Raw genomic sequence first — 15,523 nt, forward strand, 5'->3', positions numbered from 1 at the left:
ACTTGCCAGGACTATAAAGTGTTTGTTTTTTGTTTTTTAATATGTATTTATTTTTTAATCCTTACCCGAGGACGTTTTTCCATTTTTTGTTCAGATAGAGTGGGAGGGAGAGAGAGGATGAGAGAGACAGAGAAACATCGACGTGAAAGGGACGCATCGAGTGGCCGCCACCCACATGACCAACCAGGGCCAGGGACAAACCACAACCGAGGCACATGTCCTTAGCGGGAATCGAACCCGGGTCTCTCTGGACCGCAGGCCGACGCTCTAACTGCTGAGCCAAACCAGCCAGGGTTAAAGTGTTTTTTTAATGACTTATATATGCTGGATTCTGAACTATGTTTTTATTAAACATGAACATGAAACCTAAGATAAACACAACATAATATGGTGATTAAAATAACCACTATAATACTATAAAATCAGTTGCAAAACTGTGTTAGAAATCTAACATCAAGTCACCATATTATATGAAAGGATTTATAACTTAAGTGGAGACATTATGCATAGGAACAAGGCATTTCTGGCACATTTCTTTGCATTAAACGAACATAATACTTCACTTAAAATGGCATTTGGCTTAACCAATGGTACATCTTTTATTTTCACAAGGAGTAAAATGCACCAATTGTTATAATGCAATTCATCCAAGCCCTTCACTTATGAATAGTGTTGGTTCCCAACCCTGACAGCATACTAGAATCAAAATCAGGGGATGGTGGCACCCAAGTAGTGGTTCTTAAATACTCCCCAGGAGATTCTGATATGTAGGCGTTAGAAATCATCAGATAAAAAAGGAGGGAAGGAGATACATTGCTCCTACCTGTCCTATCACAAAATAGAAACTATCTTTGATGAGTCCTTTTCTTAATTATATTGCTTTCTCCAAGTAAATATTACCAAATTATATATTCAACTTTCAGTATATACTAACATTTACCCCACATACTAAAGGAGTGGGGTGGAAGAGAAATAATAAAGAAGAAAGGTGTTCAAAATATGACTACTTAAAAACAACTTTATTAAAGCCATGATGAGGAACATATTCAGATTCTGTAATTCGTGTCCCCATTAGTTTAAGAGAAAAGCTAAGCAATGATTTGTTATCCCATCTCCTATGGAAAAAATTACTTTCTTTCCTAATGTTATCTGATGTAAGCAACCCATGTATAGCTCTTTGTCTCCTTACCCGATATAGGTAACTCTACATCAATAATGGAAGCCCCTTTTATTCCAACAGTTGCAAATGAAGGAGGAAAACACTGGACTGTACCAGAAGTTAGGGCTTTAATAGGCATCCGGTCTGATAAAAGCATACAACAACAACTAGAGGGGACAGTGAGAAATAAAAGGATATCTGAACAAATTGCAGCCAAGCTTCAGAACTTTGGAATACAGAGGAACTGGAAGCAATGCAGAACAAACTACAAAAACTTAAAACATGAATGCAAGACTGTAAGAATGGCTAGAGATCTAGGCATAACTAAGAATATGAAATTTTTACTGAGTTGGATGCTATTCTGTGACACAATAAAACAGAAAATTCGCAAGAACAGGAATCCCATGATGGAGAACAAGCCACCAAATGTGACAAAGAAAAAACGGAAGATAACCAGAAAGGTAGGAAGGCAAAGAAAATTAATCTTAATATCATGCTGTACCATATAAAAATGTCCAGTAGTGTGACAACATGAATACAGTCTAAGTTAAATGGGTTTCATTAAATGCTATTCAATAAGCTAATGCTGAATTTATCATAAAACAAATTCAATGTATATTTGATCTTCTCCAGAACACAGAACATAGTACAGTTATACAAAAGGAGGAAATAAATTGGAGTTTAATGATAACTAATTTTTAAAAAATTTATTTATCTTAGCCCTGGTCTGTTTGGCTTGGCAGTTAGTGTCGGCCTGTGGTCCAGAGAGACCCGAGTTTGGTTCCCGCTAAGGGCATGTACCTCGGTTGCAGTTTGTCCCCGGCCCTGGTTGGGTCGTGTGGGTGGCAGCCACTAGATGTGTTCCTTTCACGTCGATGTTTCTCCCTCTCTCTCTTCCTCTCTCTCTCTCCTGTTCTGTCTGAACAAACAGTGGAAAAATGTCCTTGGGTGAGGACAAAAAAAAAAAAAAGATGATCCATCCCACGTTAAATACACTAGATACATCACTGTCTGTGATACTCTTCTGGTTGTGCGGGTGGCAACCACTCGATGTGTCCCTTTTACCTCAATGTTTCTCTCTCTCTCTTCCTCTCTCTCCCTCCCACTCTATCTAGCAAAAAAAAAAAAAGGAAAAAATGTAGAGTGAGGCTAAAAACAAAAACAAATAATCAAACAAACATTTATCTTTATTGTTGAGAGTATTACAGATGTGCCCCATTTACCCCCATTACCCCTGTCTACTTGGTTCGCACCCCACCCTAGGCCTTCACCATACTGTTGTCTGTGTCCATAGACTGTGCATAAATGTTCTTTAATGAGAGTTTATCAAAAATGGTGTTAAATTGTGTTGAATGCTTTTTCTGCATCTATTGATATGATCATGATTTTTATCCTTCACTTTGTTAATGTAACATATTGCATTTATGGATTTGCAAATAATGTACCAGTCTTGCATCACCGGATAAATCCCACTTGGTCATGGTGTATGATCTTTTTAATGTATTGCTGTATTCTATTTGCTGATATTTTACTGAAGATTTTAGCATATGCTCGTCAGGAATAGTGGCCTGTAAGTTTTTCTTTGTAATGTCTTTATCTGGTTTTGGAATTAGGATAATGTTGGCCTCATAAAAATAGCTTGGAAATCTTGCTTCCTCTTGAATTTTTTGAAATAGTTTGAGGATAGGTGTTAGTTCTTTGAATGTTTGGTAAAACTCCCCTGTGAAACTTTCTGGTCCAGGACTTTTGTTTGCTGGCAAGTTTTTCTTTTTATTTATTATTGCTTCAATTTCATTAGTTGTTACTGGTCTATTTAGGTTTTCTGATTCTTGCTTATTTTTTTAAGATTATGTTTCTAGGAATTTGTCCATTTCTCCCAGGTTGTCCAGTTTGTTAGCATATAGGTGTTCATAGTATTTTCTTACAATCCTTTGTATTTCTGCGGTGTCAGTTGTTCCTTCACCTCTTTTGTTTCTGATTTTTTTTTTTTTTTTTTTGGTTAAGCCTCATCTAAAGATATTTTACCATTGTTTCTAGATAGAGTGGAAGGGAGGTAGGAACTGAGAGAGAAATATCAAAACATCAATGTGAGAGAGACACATTGATAGGTTGCCTCCCGCACAACCCTGACCAGGGCCATGGATTGAACTTGCAACCCAGGTACGTGCCCTTGACGGAAAATTGAACCTGTGACCCTTTGGTCCGTGGGCTGAAGCTCCAACTGCTGAGCCAAACTGACCAGGGCTCTCTTTGTTTCTTGATGAGTCTGGCTAAAGGTTCATCAATGTTGTTTACGTTTCAAATAACCAGCTTTTGGTTTCATTGATCTTTTGTATTGTTATTTTTAGTCTGTATGTCATTTATTTCTGCTCTGATCTTTATTATTTCCTCCCTTCTGGGCTTTTCTTTTTGTTCGCTTTTTAATTCTTTTAGTTGTAGGATCACATAGTTTATTAGTGATTTTTCTTGTTTCCTGAGGTAGGTCTGTAACGCTATGAACTTCCCTCTCAGGACTATTTTCGCTATGTCCCATAGATATTGGGTTGTTGTGTGTTCATTTTCATTTGTTTCCAGGAAGTTATTTATGTCTTCCTTGATTTCCTTGATAACCCATTCATTGTTTAATGACATGCTATTTAGCCTCCATGTGTTTGAATGTTTTTGAGTGTTTTTATCGTATTTGATTTCTAGTTTCATGCCACTGTGACCTGAGATGCTTGATATTTCAATCTTCTTGAACTTGTAGAGACTTATTTTGTGCCCTAACACGAGGTCTGTCTTTGAGATTGTCCTGCGTGCACTTGAGAAGATTGTATATTCTGCAGCTTTGGAGTGAAATGTTCTGTAAGTGTCAATTAAATCCATCTGATCAAGTGTGCCATTTAAGGTCACTGTTTCCTTGTTGATTTTTTTGTCTGGATGATGTATCCATTGAGGTTAGTGGGGTGTTAAAGTCCCCTACTGTGACTATATTGCAGTTTATCTCTCCCTTAAAGACCTCCAAGAGCTTTTTTATGTATTTAGGCTACTATATTAGATGCATATTTGTTTATCACGGTTATATCCTCTTGTTGGATTGACCCCTTTAGTATTATGTAGTGGCCTTCTTTGCCTTTGCTTTGAAATCTATTTTGTCAAACATAAGTATTACTACACCTGCTTTTTTGTCTGTTTTCATTTGCATGGAAAAATATTTTCCATCGCTTCATTTTCATCCTGTGTGAGTCTCTTGTTCTGAGGTGGGTCTCTCATAGACAGCATATATATGGGTCATGTTTTCTTATCCATTTAGCTACCCTCTCTTTCCATTTGAGCATTTAATCCATTTACATTTAAGTTATTATTGATATGTACTTATTTATTGCCATTTTATATTCTTATGGCTATGTTCCTCTCTATTTATTCTTCTTCTTACAGCAGTCCTTTTAACATTTCTTGCATTGCAGGTTTGGTGGCAATAAACTCCTTTAGCCTATTTTTCCCCTCTGGGAAGCTCTTTATTTCATCTTTAATTTTGAATAATAGGCTTGCTGGATAGAGTAGTTTTGGTTTTAGATCTTTGCTTTTCATTACTTTAAATACTTTCTGTCATTCCCTTCTGGCCTGCAGTGTTTTTGTTGAGAGATCAGCTGACCGTCTCATGGGAGCTCCCTTGTAGGTCAATGACTGTCTCTCTCTTGCTGCCCTTAAGAATCTCTTTGTCTTTAACTTTTGCCATTTTAATTACTGTGTGTCTTGGAGTAGATCTCTTTGGGTTCATCTAGATTGGTTCCCAATGTGCTTCTTGAAGTTATATAGCTTTTTCCTTCACCAACTTAGGAAAGTTTTCTGTCATTATTTCTTCAAACAGGTTCTCTATCCCTTGCTCACTTTCTTCTCCCTCTGGATGTTGTTTTGTTTCATGTTGTCCCAAAGGTCCCTTAATCTGTCCTCATACTTGTCAAGTATTTCTTCTTCTTGCTGCTCTGACTGTTATTTTTTTTTTTACCTTGTCTTCTAATTCACTTATTCGAACCTTTGCTTCAGTAAGTCTGCTTTTAATTCCTTCAAGTGTATTCTTGATGTCAGGTAGTATTCTTCATTTCTGCCTGATTCTTATTCATAATTTGTCTTTTTTTCATGCTGATGTAGTTTCCAATTAGTTCCTTGAAGTTCCATTGAGTTCCTTGTAGTTCTCACTAAGGTCCTTGAGCATCTTTATAACCTTTATTCTGACTTCTATGTCTGATAACTTGCTTACCTCGATTTCATTTAGGTCTTTTTCTGGCAATTCCTCCTTTTGTTTAATTTGGGGGTTGTTTCTTCACCTCCCCATTTTAGTGCCTCTTCATGTTTGTATGTATGTATCAGATATACTGGCTATATAATTCCCAGTCTTTGCGGGGTGGGTTTTTGTAGTATATGTCCTGTGGGACCAATTAGTGTAGTTTCCTTGTACTACTGAGCTGTATGCTCCAGGAGTGACCATTTTTTGTGGATTATTTGGACTCTCCTGTTGTAATTGCGCCTTAATTGTTGTCCTGTTCATGGGTGGGCTCTCCTCTCAGGCTGGCTAACTGTAAGGCTCACCCACAGTCACATTAAGTAGCTGTTATACAGGTGCTGACAGGGCAAAATTAAACAAAACAAACAGAAAATAAACAGGAACATACAAAAGACCCTGAAAACAACAGCAAAAACCACCACAAAAGAAAAGAGATTTAGGAAAGAAAAAAGAGAATAAGAATAATAAACAAAAAAGAAAGAGGAAAAAGATAATATTACTAACAGTAAAATAAAAAATAAAGAGAATACCGGAAAAGGGACAGAAAAAAAGATTCTGAAAGGAGAAAAAGTGGGGCAGAGGCCAATAAGAGACATGAAAGAAACAAGAGAGAAAAGAGCAAGAATATTAACAACAATAATAATACTACCAAAGCAATATATAAGAAAATATTGGAGAAAAAGAACAAAAAAAGCCAGCCAAGTGAAGATCATCTAGGCAGATTATGTTGTCTGAGGTTTTGTATGCTGATTTCAGACCTCCAGGGAGGTACTTTTGTGCCGGCCAATATCAGGAGCTAAGTTTGGCTCTTGGTGTACTGTTGTAATTGATCTGAGGTTTTCTGAGGACTGCCTCCTCCTCCTGTTACCTACTCTGCCTCTCCTCCGAGATTGTCCTCCAATATCTTATTAAGAGTCTTTAGGGTGGAGCCAGGCTGGCATAACTAGGGCTAGTGGGCCCCTTACTTAGAGATTATTCTGTCAGGCACTCAATGAGGAGAAATTAATCTCTGCTTCAAAACCAAACTCCTGTCTCTACCATATCCTCCAACTCTACTTCCCCCTAAGGTGGCCTGGTACACATTCAGGTTGGATACAGCCTGCCACCTTTTCTACAGATGTTTCAGCTGCCCTGGGACTAGTGGGATTGATCAAGAGTATGTGGTTGAGAATGTTGTCTGTCTAGCCAAAAGGAGGGGGCGTAGCATTCCCTCCTGATCCCAGAGAATAGCCTCAAGGTCTTACTTCTTAAAATGTCCTGCTCTGAGCTGTTCTTTCAACCCCCACTGAATTGTACCCAGAGGGGGTATCTGGGGTTCAGAGAGCTGATAAAAAAACCTTTCTGTTGGGAGTGGTGTTCCCAGCCTGCAGGAGGGGAAGACGTGCTCCACCCCTTCTTCCCAGAACTGGCTGGCTAAACACAGGGCTCCCCGATCAGCCTCCCCACAATGCAGTCACAAAGCCCAACTCTCATTTGTCTCCCCAGGATAAGCCTTCACGGGGGATGTGGTGGGACACTGTCCAAAAAAACAAAACAAAAACACCCTGCTCTGAAAGGACTCGATGCTTTGCACTACAGGTCCAAGCAAAAAGGTTACAAAGTCAGCCCTTGGCCAGGACTCCTGTCTTTCTGTATGGCTGGTCTCAGTAGAGCTGGGGCCAAGAATCCAAGTTCTGCTCGCACTCCCAACTCTCCTCAGTGTGAATCAAAAATCCCCAATCTGCTCTGCCGCCAGCTTCACAGGATGGAGCAGTCTGTGCTTTTCCACGGGTGGGGGAAGGGGTTCCAACCCCTCATTCAAGGTGGGAGAATCCTACCCCTTTCCCTCACCACCCTGTAGTCATTATCTTGGGCTTGGCACACTGCCTTTCAGGAAAGCAGAAGGTCCCAAAAAGTCAATGCTGGGTGCAGCCCTCACCACCACCACCCACACTTATTTTGGAGCCAAACACCAGCAACCAGAACCTCTTCCACCAGGGCTCTCAACATTATGTGTGCTCATTCACTGGGAGGGTATGGACTGAGCCTCCCAGGCAAACTGTTCCCCTGGATCCCTCTGCTGGATGCTACGCGGGCTCTCCTTGCAATCTTCTGCCCCGGGTTTGGGATCCCTCTGTGGGAACGTGAGCCGACATTCCCCAAGGGGAGGGAGCTTCTCAGCCAAGCACCAGTTCCACAAAGGGCTCCCCTTTTCCAAAATTTACCCTCTCTTATGTCTCTACATTTTCTTCAGATGTCCAATCTGCTACATTTCTTATTTTTTCATGTTGACTGTGCAGTATTTTAGCTGTAAATCCAGTCTGTGTTTAGGAGGAAGGGCACACAGCCTCCTGTTATACCACAGCCATTTTCAAATTCTTCTCATGACTATCCTGCTCCACTTTTTTTTTTATCCCAGTATTTCATTCCTTAACCTCAATAGACCAATTTTAATAAAGCAAAAATACAACTCTAGATTGCAGAAATTAAAACAAGTCTGCATACCAATTGTGGTAAAACTGTGAGTACACAGAAAAAGGCACCGAAGAACTTAGAAAAGTATAAAACTCGTAAGAATGTTTTTGAAGTGTAAGTTCTTTTGGCACACATCATGAAGTCCTTTAATATGTGTTTAAGCCAAAGGATTTGGAGACAACGCACATAAAGACATGAGAGCATGGAATACACTGGGTGACTTCTAGATCAGGAGTCAGGAAATCCAAATTCTAAGGGTCTCTCTGGAACGCTGAATCAACCAAGTGTCTCCTTAGACCTGACTATAAAATGGAGGACTGGCCAAGATGGTCTTCAAGATCTCTGATTGTTTCTAGATCTCAGTACTTGCCTTAAATGATGCAGTCCTGATTCTCATAGTATGAGTGTTTGTCTAGGAGAAAGCGAGGGGAATAGTAGAGAATTAGGATTGGGAAATGGTGGTGAGAAGTCCTAAAATGTTTCACTGGTAGACAAGAAAGATACTGGTCTGCTAGAGAACTTATATATCTGCCCCATTAAAATTAAAACGACCATATATAAAGGAGCCCAGTCACTGCTGGAGATGCAGCTGAAGATGACATGTCAGAAGACCAAATTAGTGACTCTAACCCCAGGGAGCTATAGTGACCTAATGCTAAAAGATGTTTACATATGGAGAATTAAACTGCAGGAAAGTAAAAACCACAATATTTACTAACAGGTTCACTCTCAAAGGGAAAAATAATAGTTTAAAACAAGGCTGAAAGTGAGTAACAAACAAACCATTATGTATCTCATTATGTTTATACAGTCATGGCTGGAGATGCAGCTGAAGATGACTTGCTCAGTAATATGTCAGAAGAACGAAGAGAAACATATAAAACAAAGTCCGGACACAGGTAAAACAATATTCTTTGTGTGTGTGTGAGATAAAATACGTAAGATATTATTGTAAGATGTTGTTATGGACTGAACTGTGTCACCCCAATTCGGTCAGCCCTAACCCTCAATATAACTTTCATGTTAATAAGGAATATATTCAGAAAATATGACAAAGAATATATTTACAGTCATTCTAGAAATTGTGTTATTTTAAACTTTCATATCAAAATAAAAACAAAGGTATAAACCCATAAGTATACTAGCAGCTAAATACACTTAAAAAAAGAAAAAAAGGCAAGGATTTTAGGCACACCTGCAATATATACCTACTGATGTACAAATCACCACTTTATTTAGAAAGTTGTTGTGTTGAGGTATAAAGATATTAATATTTATCTTCAGGGAAAAAAATCACATCAAATATTTTCTTTACAAATAAAAACAGGTGCTCTCCCTTCTGGGAGGACAGCTACACCTTTCCCCTCCCCCTTCCCATTGTTCCACCTTGACCTTCCTTACTTCTAAGCTCCAAGGGTCCTTCCTTTACCTTTATAACCTGTTTCCTAAGCCCATTTTTTCTATGAATTACTTCTGCCTCAGTGCTTTTCCAAATAAATGTTCTCTTATAGTTTGAATCTTGGCTCTGAATTCTTTCCTAGCCATAACTCACGTACTGAGGTTGTTGAACTCAGGTTCTGCGTGAACCTACCAGTCTAACACCTGGCCCTCCACTGCCAACATCATGGTGCTGTGACTTGTTCTGTGTGGAAGGATTCCAGAAAAGACCACCCAGAATTACCTTGCGGACCCGGACCAGTGCTAGGTACCAGCAGGGACCCATTGTGCCCCACTGGCTCTTTGCTTTGCATCAGATAGACATGAGTGAGTTTCTTGGAATTCTGGACCTCTTCGTTTTGAGGTAAGAGGCCAAATTCTTTGAACTGTTTTTTTGACTGAAATCCTTGTGGTGCAACTAAAGGATAGGGTGGAGTGTCCCTAGGCTAAAGATAAGAATTGAGATAACAAAGGACAGGAGGAAAAAACCAGAAGGCTGCCTTTTAACTTTGGCTTTTCAATTGGAATTGTTCTCTGAGGCTGTGAACTAAACATTTTGCAGGATAAATGATAAGTAGCAACTTCTCTCACCCTACCAGGCCTCTTAAAGGGCTAGGGCTCTTGGGAACATGAAAGACAGGGAAAGAGGTCACTAACCCGACTACTAGAGACCAGAGTTGTAGGAAGAGTTTTCTGTTCAGGGAGACAAAGGTAATAGGCACCCCCTTGTATGGACAGACATGATAGAGGTAATCCCCGGTAAGGTGGGCCAAGGCTGGAGGTCATCAAAGGAGGGACACCTCACTTGAACAAGCCATATTTGTTGGGGCACCAAGTGTCTGCAGGATTTGGGTAACTGGGTGCCTGCAGGGCAGCCCAAATAGCCCAGAACTAGTAGTGACACCTCTAAATCTTGGGTTGGAACATACCTGTTGCTCTGTAGATGGGGAACCAGTCCACAGTGCCTCGAGGTACCCTTTTGGAATGCATATTTGCCAACTGGGAGAAATTTGACCCTAAATTCCTCAAACTTCTTTTGCAACATAGCCTGGCTCTACTATAAAATGGGCGATGGAATGGTCTGGCCACTTAATGGCACCATTAAGTGTAATACTATCCTACAACTAGATGTGTTTTGCTGTTCTAAAGGGAAAGCTGGTCGAGGATGAGGCCTCCTTAGATCAATGTGTCTTTTCCATACAGCCAAGTCTTTATAGATCTCAGAAATGACCCTCAGCTATGTGATACTGGTAAACTAGATGTTTCCGTAATTGCTATAGAGCATGAAAGAAAATATACCTGATGGAAAAAATTTTCCATAAACAGGTGAAAGAATTTGTCAGTCCTTTGCCAACATTTGCCAATCCTTGAAGTATTAAAAACAACTGTCCTTAAGACAAACAATCCAATTAAAAATGGGCAGAGGACCTGAATAGACACTTCTCCAAACAGGACATACAAATGGCCAGGAGACAAATGAAAAAATGCTCAACATCTCTAATCATCAGAGAGATGCAAATTAAAATGACTATGAGATATCACCTCACACCTGCCAGAATGGCTGCCATCAACAAATCATCAAACAACAAATGCTGGCAAGGATGTGGAGAAAAGGGGATTCTAGTACACTGCTGGAGGGAATGTGGACTGGTGCAGCCACTATGAAAAACAATATGGTGTTTTCTCAAAAAATTAAAAATAGCCTGGCTGGTGTGGTTCAGTGGTTGAGCATCGATCCATGCACCAAGGGGTCACAGGTTTGATTCCAGGTCAGGGCATGTGCCCAGGTTGTGGGCCCAGTCCCTGGTAGGGGACGTGCAAGAGGAGACCAATCAATGTTCTCTCTCATCAATGTTTCTCTCTCTCCCTCTCTCTTCCTCTCTCTCTAAAAATCAATAAAAAAAGAAAAAAATAATGGAAGTGCCATTTGTCACAGTGATCCTACTTCTTGGACTATTATATCCCAAGAAGCCCAAAACACCAATCAGAAAGAATATATGCACTCCTATGTACATAGCAGCACAATTTACAATAGCTAAGATCCAGAAATAGCCCAAGTGTCCATTAGTAGATGAATGGATAAAAAAGCTGTGGTATGGCCGGGTATACCGTGGGAGCGTACAAGAGGCCATGAACTACGTTTGGAGCTGTCTTTGAGTTCACGTAGACACAATGAGCAAAGCTCACTCTTCTGAGTTTAAAAAAATGTACTGACAAGAAGTTGTCATTGAAATTAAATGGTGGCAGACATGTCCAAAGAATATTGCGGGGATTTGATCGCTTTATGAGATAGATGAATGTGTGGAGATGGCAACTGTGCGCAACAGAACAACATTGGAATGGTGGTAATATGAGGAAATAGCATCATCATGTGAGAAGCCTTGGAACGAGTATAAAGAATGGCTGTATTCACCAGAGAAATCAACTGCTTCCACATGTCCCCTCTCCACAGCACCTGTTTTACAATATAAAAATCGAGCTGTGTCCATTTTCACATTGAAGTTTTGTTAAATAAATTTTTGTATTGGTAAAAAAAAAAAGCTGTGGTACATTCACACAATGGAATACATGCAGCTGTAAGAAAGAGAGATCTCTTACCCTTTGCGACGACATGGAGGGAGCTGGAGAGTATCATGCTAAGTGAAATAAGTCAGTCAGAGAAAGACAAGTACCACATGATCTCACTTATTTGTGGAACATAATGAACAAAATAAGATTTTAACCAAAAGAGATCCAGAATCATGGAAGTAGAGAGCATACTAACAAACCTCAGAGGGATGGAGGGTGAGAAGAGATAAACCAAAGAACTTACAGGCATATAAGTATAACCAACTGACACGGACAACAGGCTGGGGAAGGCAGGAAGGGAGTGAGAGAAGGAAAGAGGGGGTCAATGGGGTAAGAAGGAGGACATCTGTAATACTTTCAACAATATATTAAAAAGAAAAAACAGAAAATTGTTCTTTGTCAAAAAAACCAACAAACAAAAAACCAACCAACAACAAACCAAACCAAATGACTGTCCTTGCTTTATAAACAAAGTCTTTACAGGGCCAGAGGTGTAGTTCCAGAAACAATTCAAAGCCTACCAAATCCTACCTGAACCATGTTCCAAGTGTCTGGGAAGTAATCCTCATTAAAAGGAAAAAACCTTAGCCACCTAAGCAGATCAAATGAACTTATTTCAACTGTCAAACAGTGATTATTGGACAAGTCTTAAGTTCACCTACTTTTGGGCTTTTGTTTTACAGAAAAGCTAGAAAATATACTTGAAGCTGTTAGTAAATGTCTTATAGTCTATTAGAAGTATAAGCAGACAGATAGCTCTGGGTTGGGGGTAGGGAGGTGGTAGAGGGATTGAGGAAAAAAGAGAGAACCCATGGACATGGCCAACAGTGTGGTGATTGTGGAGTGGGTGGAGGTGGAAGAGGATATAGAGGGAATAAATGGTGATGGGAAAAATAATACAGTATTTAAAAAGTAAAAAAAAAAAAAGTGTGCCTCTTAAAAGTGTGAGTGTTTACCAGTGGAGAAGCCTACAAAGTTATGAAATGCACTTGCCAATCTAAAGGATACTAATTACTTACTTTTCAGTTGTCACTAAAAAAAGTCAACGTTTCTAAGAGTTTAGAATTCTAATTAATTGGAAAGAAACTGTATGGTTTTAGTGATAAAAGTTATAAAGTATAGAGATATTTCTTGAAGGAAAAGGAAGAAAGGAAGTTGTTCTAAAGCTCGTTATTTCTGAATGGGCAAAAAGGTTTGTGAAGAGAAATCTTGAAAGGGTGAATAATGAATTTAACTAAATACATTTAAAGATAAAAAATAAGCTAATACAAAGTTAGCATTTGGTTCTTTTCCACTTTGTTAAAAGGACAAGGATTTTCCTCTTGCTTTTCAGATATAAGGAGACATTTAAAAAAGCAATTTGGCAAATTATAAATTTTCTCCCTATCTAATCCCTCCAGAATCTAGCAATTCTTTTCTTTTTCTTTTTATCCTCACCCAAGGACATTCTCCCATTTTTTGTTCAGGTAGAGTGGGAGGGAGAGAGAGAGGAAGAGAGAGAGAGAGAGAAACATCGAAGTGATAGGGACACGAGTGGCTGCCACCCGCACGACCAACCAGGGCCGGGGACAAACTGCAACCGAGGTACGCGCCCTTACAGGAACCGAACCCGGGTCTCTCTGGACCGCAGGCCGACACTCTAACCGCTGAGCCAAACCGGCCAGGGCCTAGCAATTCTTAATGAGTTACGGCAATATGTTTCTTTGCATAAATTCAGTAAGACCAGTTTCCTATTGTGGTTTTATTACCCAAGACTTTGACTGGAATGTCATATCTGAGAGACATGCCTGGACTCTGGATGTCACCAAAAAACCTTAAGGAATGAAGACCAACTTTAAAGCCAGTAAGAGCTCCTTGGAGAAATGGTCTGGTACCTTGTTTCTTCATATGGCTCATGGCAGTCTTTCCAGGTAAGGAATGAAGGTTGCTTTCCTGAGAGATGGCAAGGAAGGGACCTCAAGATATTTGGGGAACCTCAAGAACTTGAGGAATTCACCCAAGTCTATATATAATTGTGGAAAATTGTAACCCACCCCACTATTCTTTTGACATTGTTTCGGTAAAATGCTGACTCTAATATTTAGCCTGTAGATAAACAGCATGTTTATATAACATGAAGTTACTTCTTAGGATTCTGACCTTTAGTCATCTCAGCTTTAGAATTGCTGACCTACAACTGTAAAACCAGTATGACGCACACTAGAACATCACTGGACCAGTTTTAGGATCCTTATCAGAATGGACTATGCTGGACTTTTCAAGCCCCTCCATTTGATTTCTTTGTTCTGGTTTGCCTCTCCCTCCTTATAAAAACCTCTGCATGCACTGAGATGTTGAGATGGGCTTTGATCTCCTCAGGTGACTGGTATTTGAATAAAACCTCTTTCATTTTTCAAAATACAAATAAAAGAAAACAAATAAGATGGCGGTGTAGGTAAATGCGGTACTTGTCTCCTCCCACAACCACATCAACATTACAACAAAACTACAGAACAACCAGCCTTCAGAACCACCTGAAATTGAGCTGAATGGAAGCCCCACAACTACAAAATTAAAGAAGAAGCCACATCGAGACTGGTAGGAGGGTGGAGGTGTGGACAGGTTGGTGTCAGGCCCACCTGTGGCAGATAAAAATCAGGAGGACACCTCTGCTGGGAAGGTCCTCCCTGAGGAGTGAGGGGTCCCCGTCCCACATCAGGCTTCCAGCTCTTCCAGTGCCAGGAAGAGAAGTCCCCATAACTTCTGGCTGTAAAACCAGCGGGAACTGAGGCTCAGGGAGGCTGAGGCTGCTGGAGCCCCAGGCAGTTCTCTTAAAGGGCCCACAAATAGACTTGTGCACTGATGGGACTCAGACTCACACCCTCCAGGCTCCATCTTGGGGGAGGCAGCTTGAAAGGCACAAAAGACACTGACTAGTTTGGCCTCAGGATGAGAGTTGAAGGGGCAGCTTTCTCCCAGACAGACGTGCTGGCCCAGGGCCATTGTTCCTTTGGTGAGCCCGTCTGGGACTCCAGCAACCTGGCTCACGCTGTCTGCCCCGCTCTGGTGACTCCCTGAGGCCCTGCCCCACCCAACGTTCAGGCACACCCAAGCTGTTTCCAATGGCTTTACCATAGGATTGGCCTGTCTTGGATCCTGTTTCAGAGTTTCCTAAAATCTCTCAAAAAAGCAGCATCTGATCTCAGCGAGCCCCATACCTCTTGTTAAGTGGCCCTAGACCTGGCACTAGTAGTAGCTAGCCTTGGTTCACAACTTGGCTTTTCCTTGGCACCTCCAAGCCCAGCAACCATCAGCAGATCACTTAGCTTATGCCAGGTGGGCCCGGGTAAAACACAGGCAGTGGCTGACCTTGCCCGAGTCAGCACACCCAGTGGACAGCACACAATGAAGCACCACGACCCAACCACCTCCACAAGTAACACACAACGAGTGGACTCATTGGGTACCAGAGCCCTGATGAAGTAAGTCTTGCTCTGTATGGTGGGCCCCTACACAGCTGATCCTCCAAGGGAGTCAGAGGCCAGTGGTCAGTGGGCACAGCCAGTCCTTGCAGCTAATCAGCCTGAGTAAATGCCTCCTATTGATGTGCCAACAGCAATCAAAACTCAATTACAACAGAAGGGTGTACAGTCCACACTAGG

At 40.7% G+C, this 15,523-nt stretch overlaps 1 protein-coding gene and 1 pseudogene across 1 annotated transcript in view; one reads left to right on the forward strand and one right to left on the reverse strand.

Annotated features, from left to right (window-relative positions):
- Nucleotides 1-15,523, reverse strand: part of PPAT (phosphoribosyl pyrophosphate amidotransferase) — a 51,088-nt gene that overhangs the window by 19,771 nt on the left and 15,794 nt on the right. The gene's annotated exons all lie outside the window — the stretch shown is intronic.
- Nucleotides 11,487-11,772, forward strand: LOC118632009 (annotated as a pseudogene).

The sequence above is a fragment of the Molossus molossus genome, unplaced genomic scaffold, assembly GCF_014108415.1.
Source record: "Molossus molossus isolate mMolMol1 unplaced genomic scaffold, mMolMol1.p scaffold_m16_p_1, whole genome shotgun sequence".
NCBI classification, from domain to species: domain Eukaryota; kingdom Metazoa; phylum Chordata; class Mammalia; order Chiroptera; family Molossidae; genus Molossus; species Molossus molossus.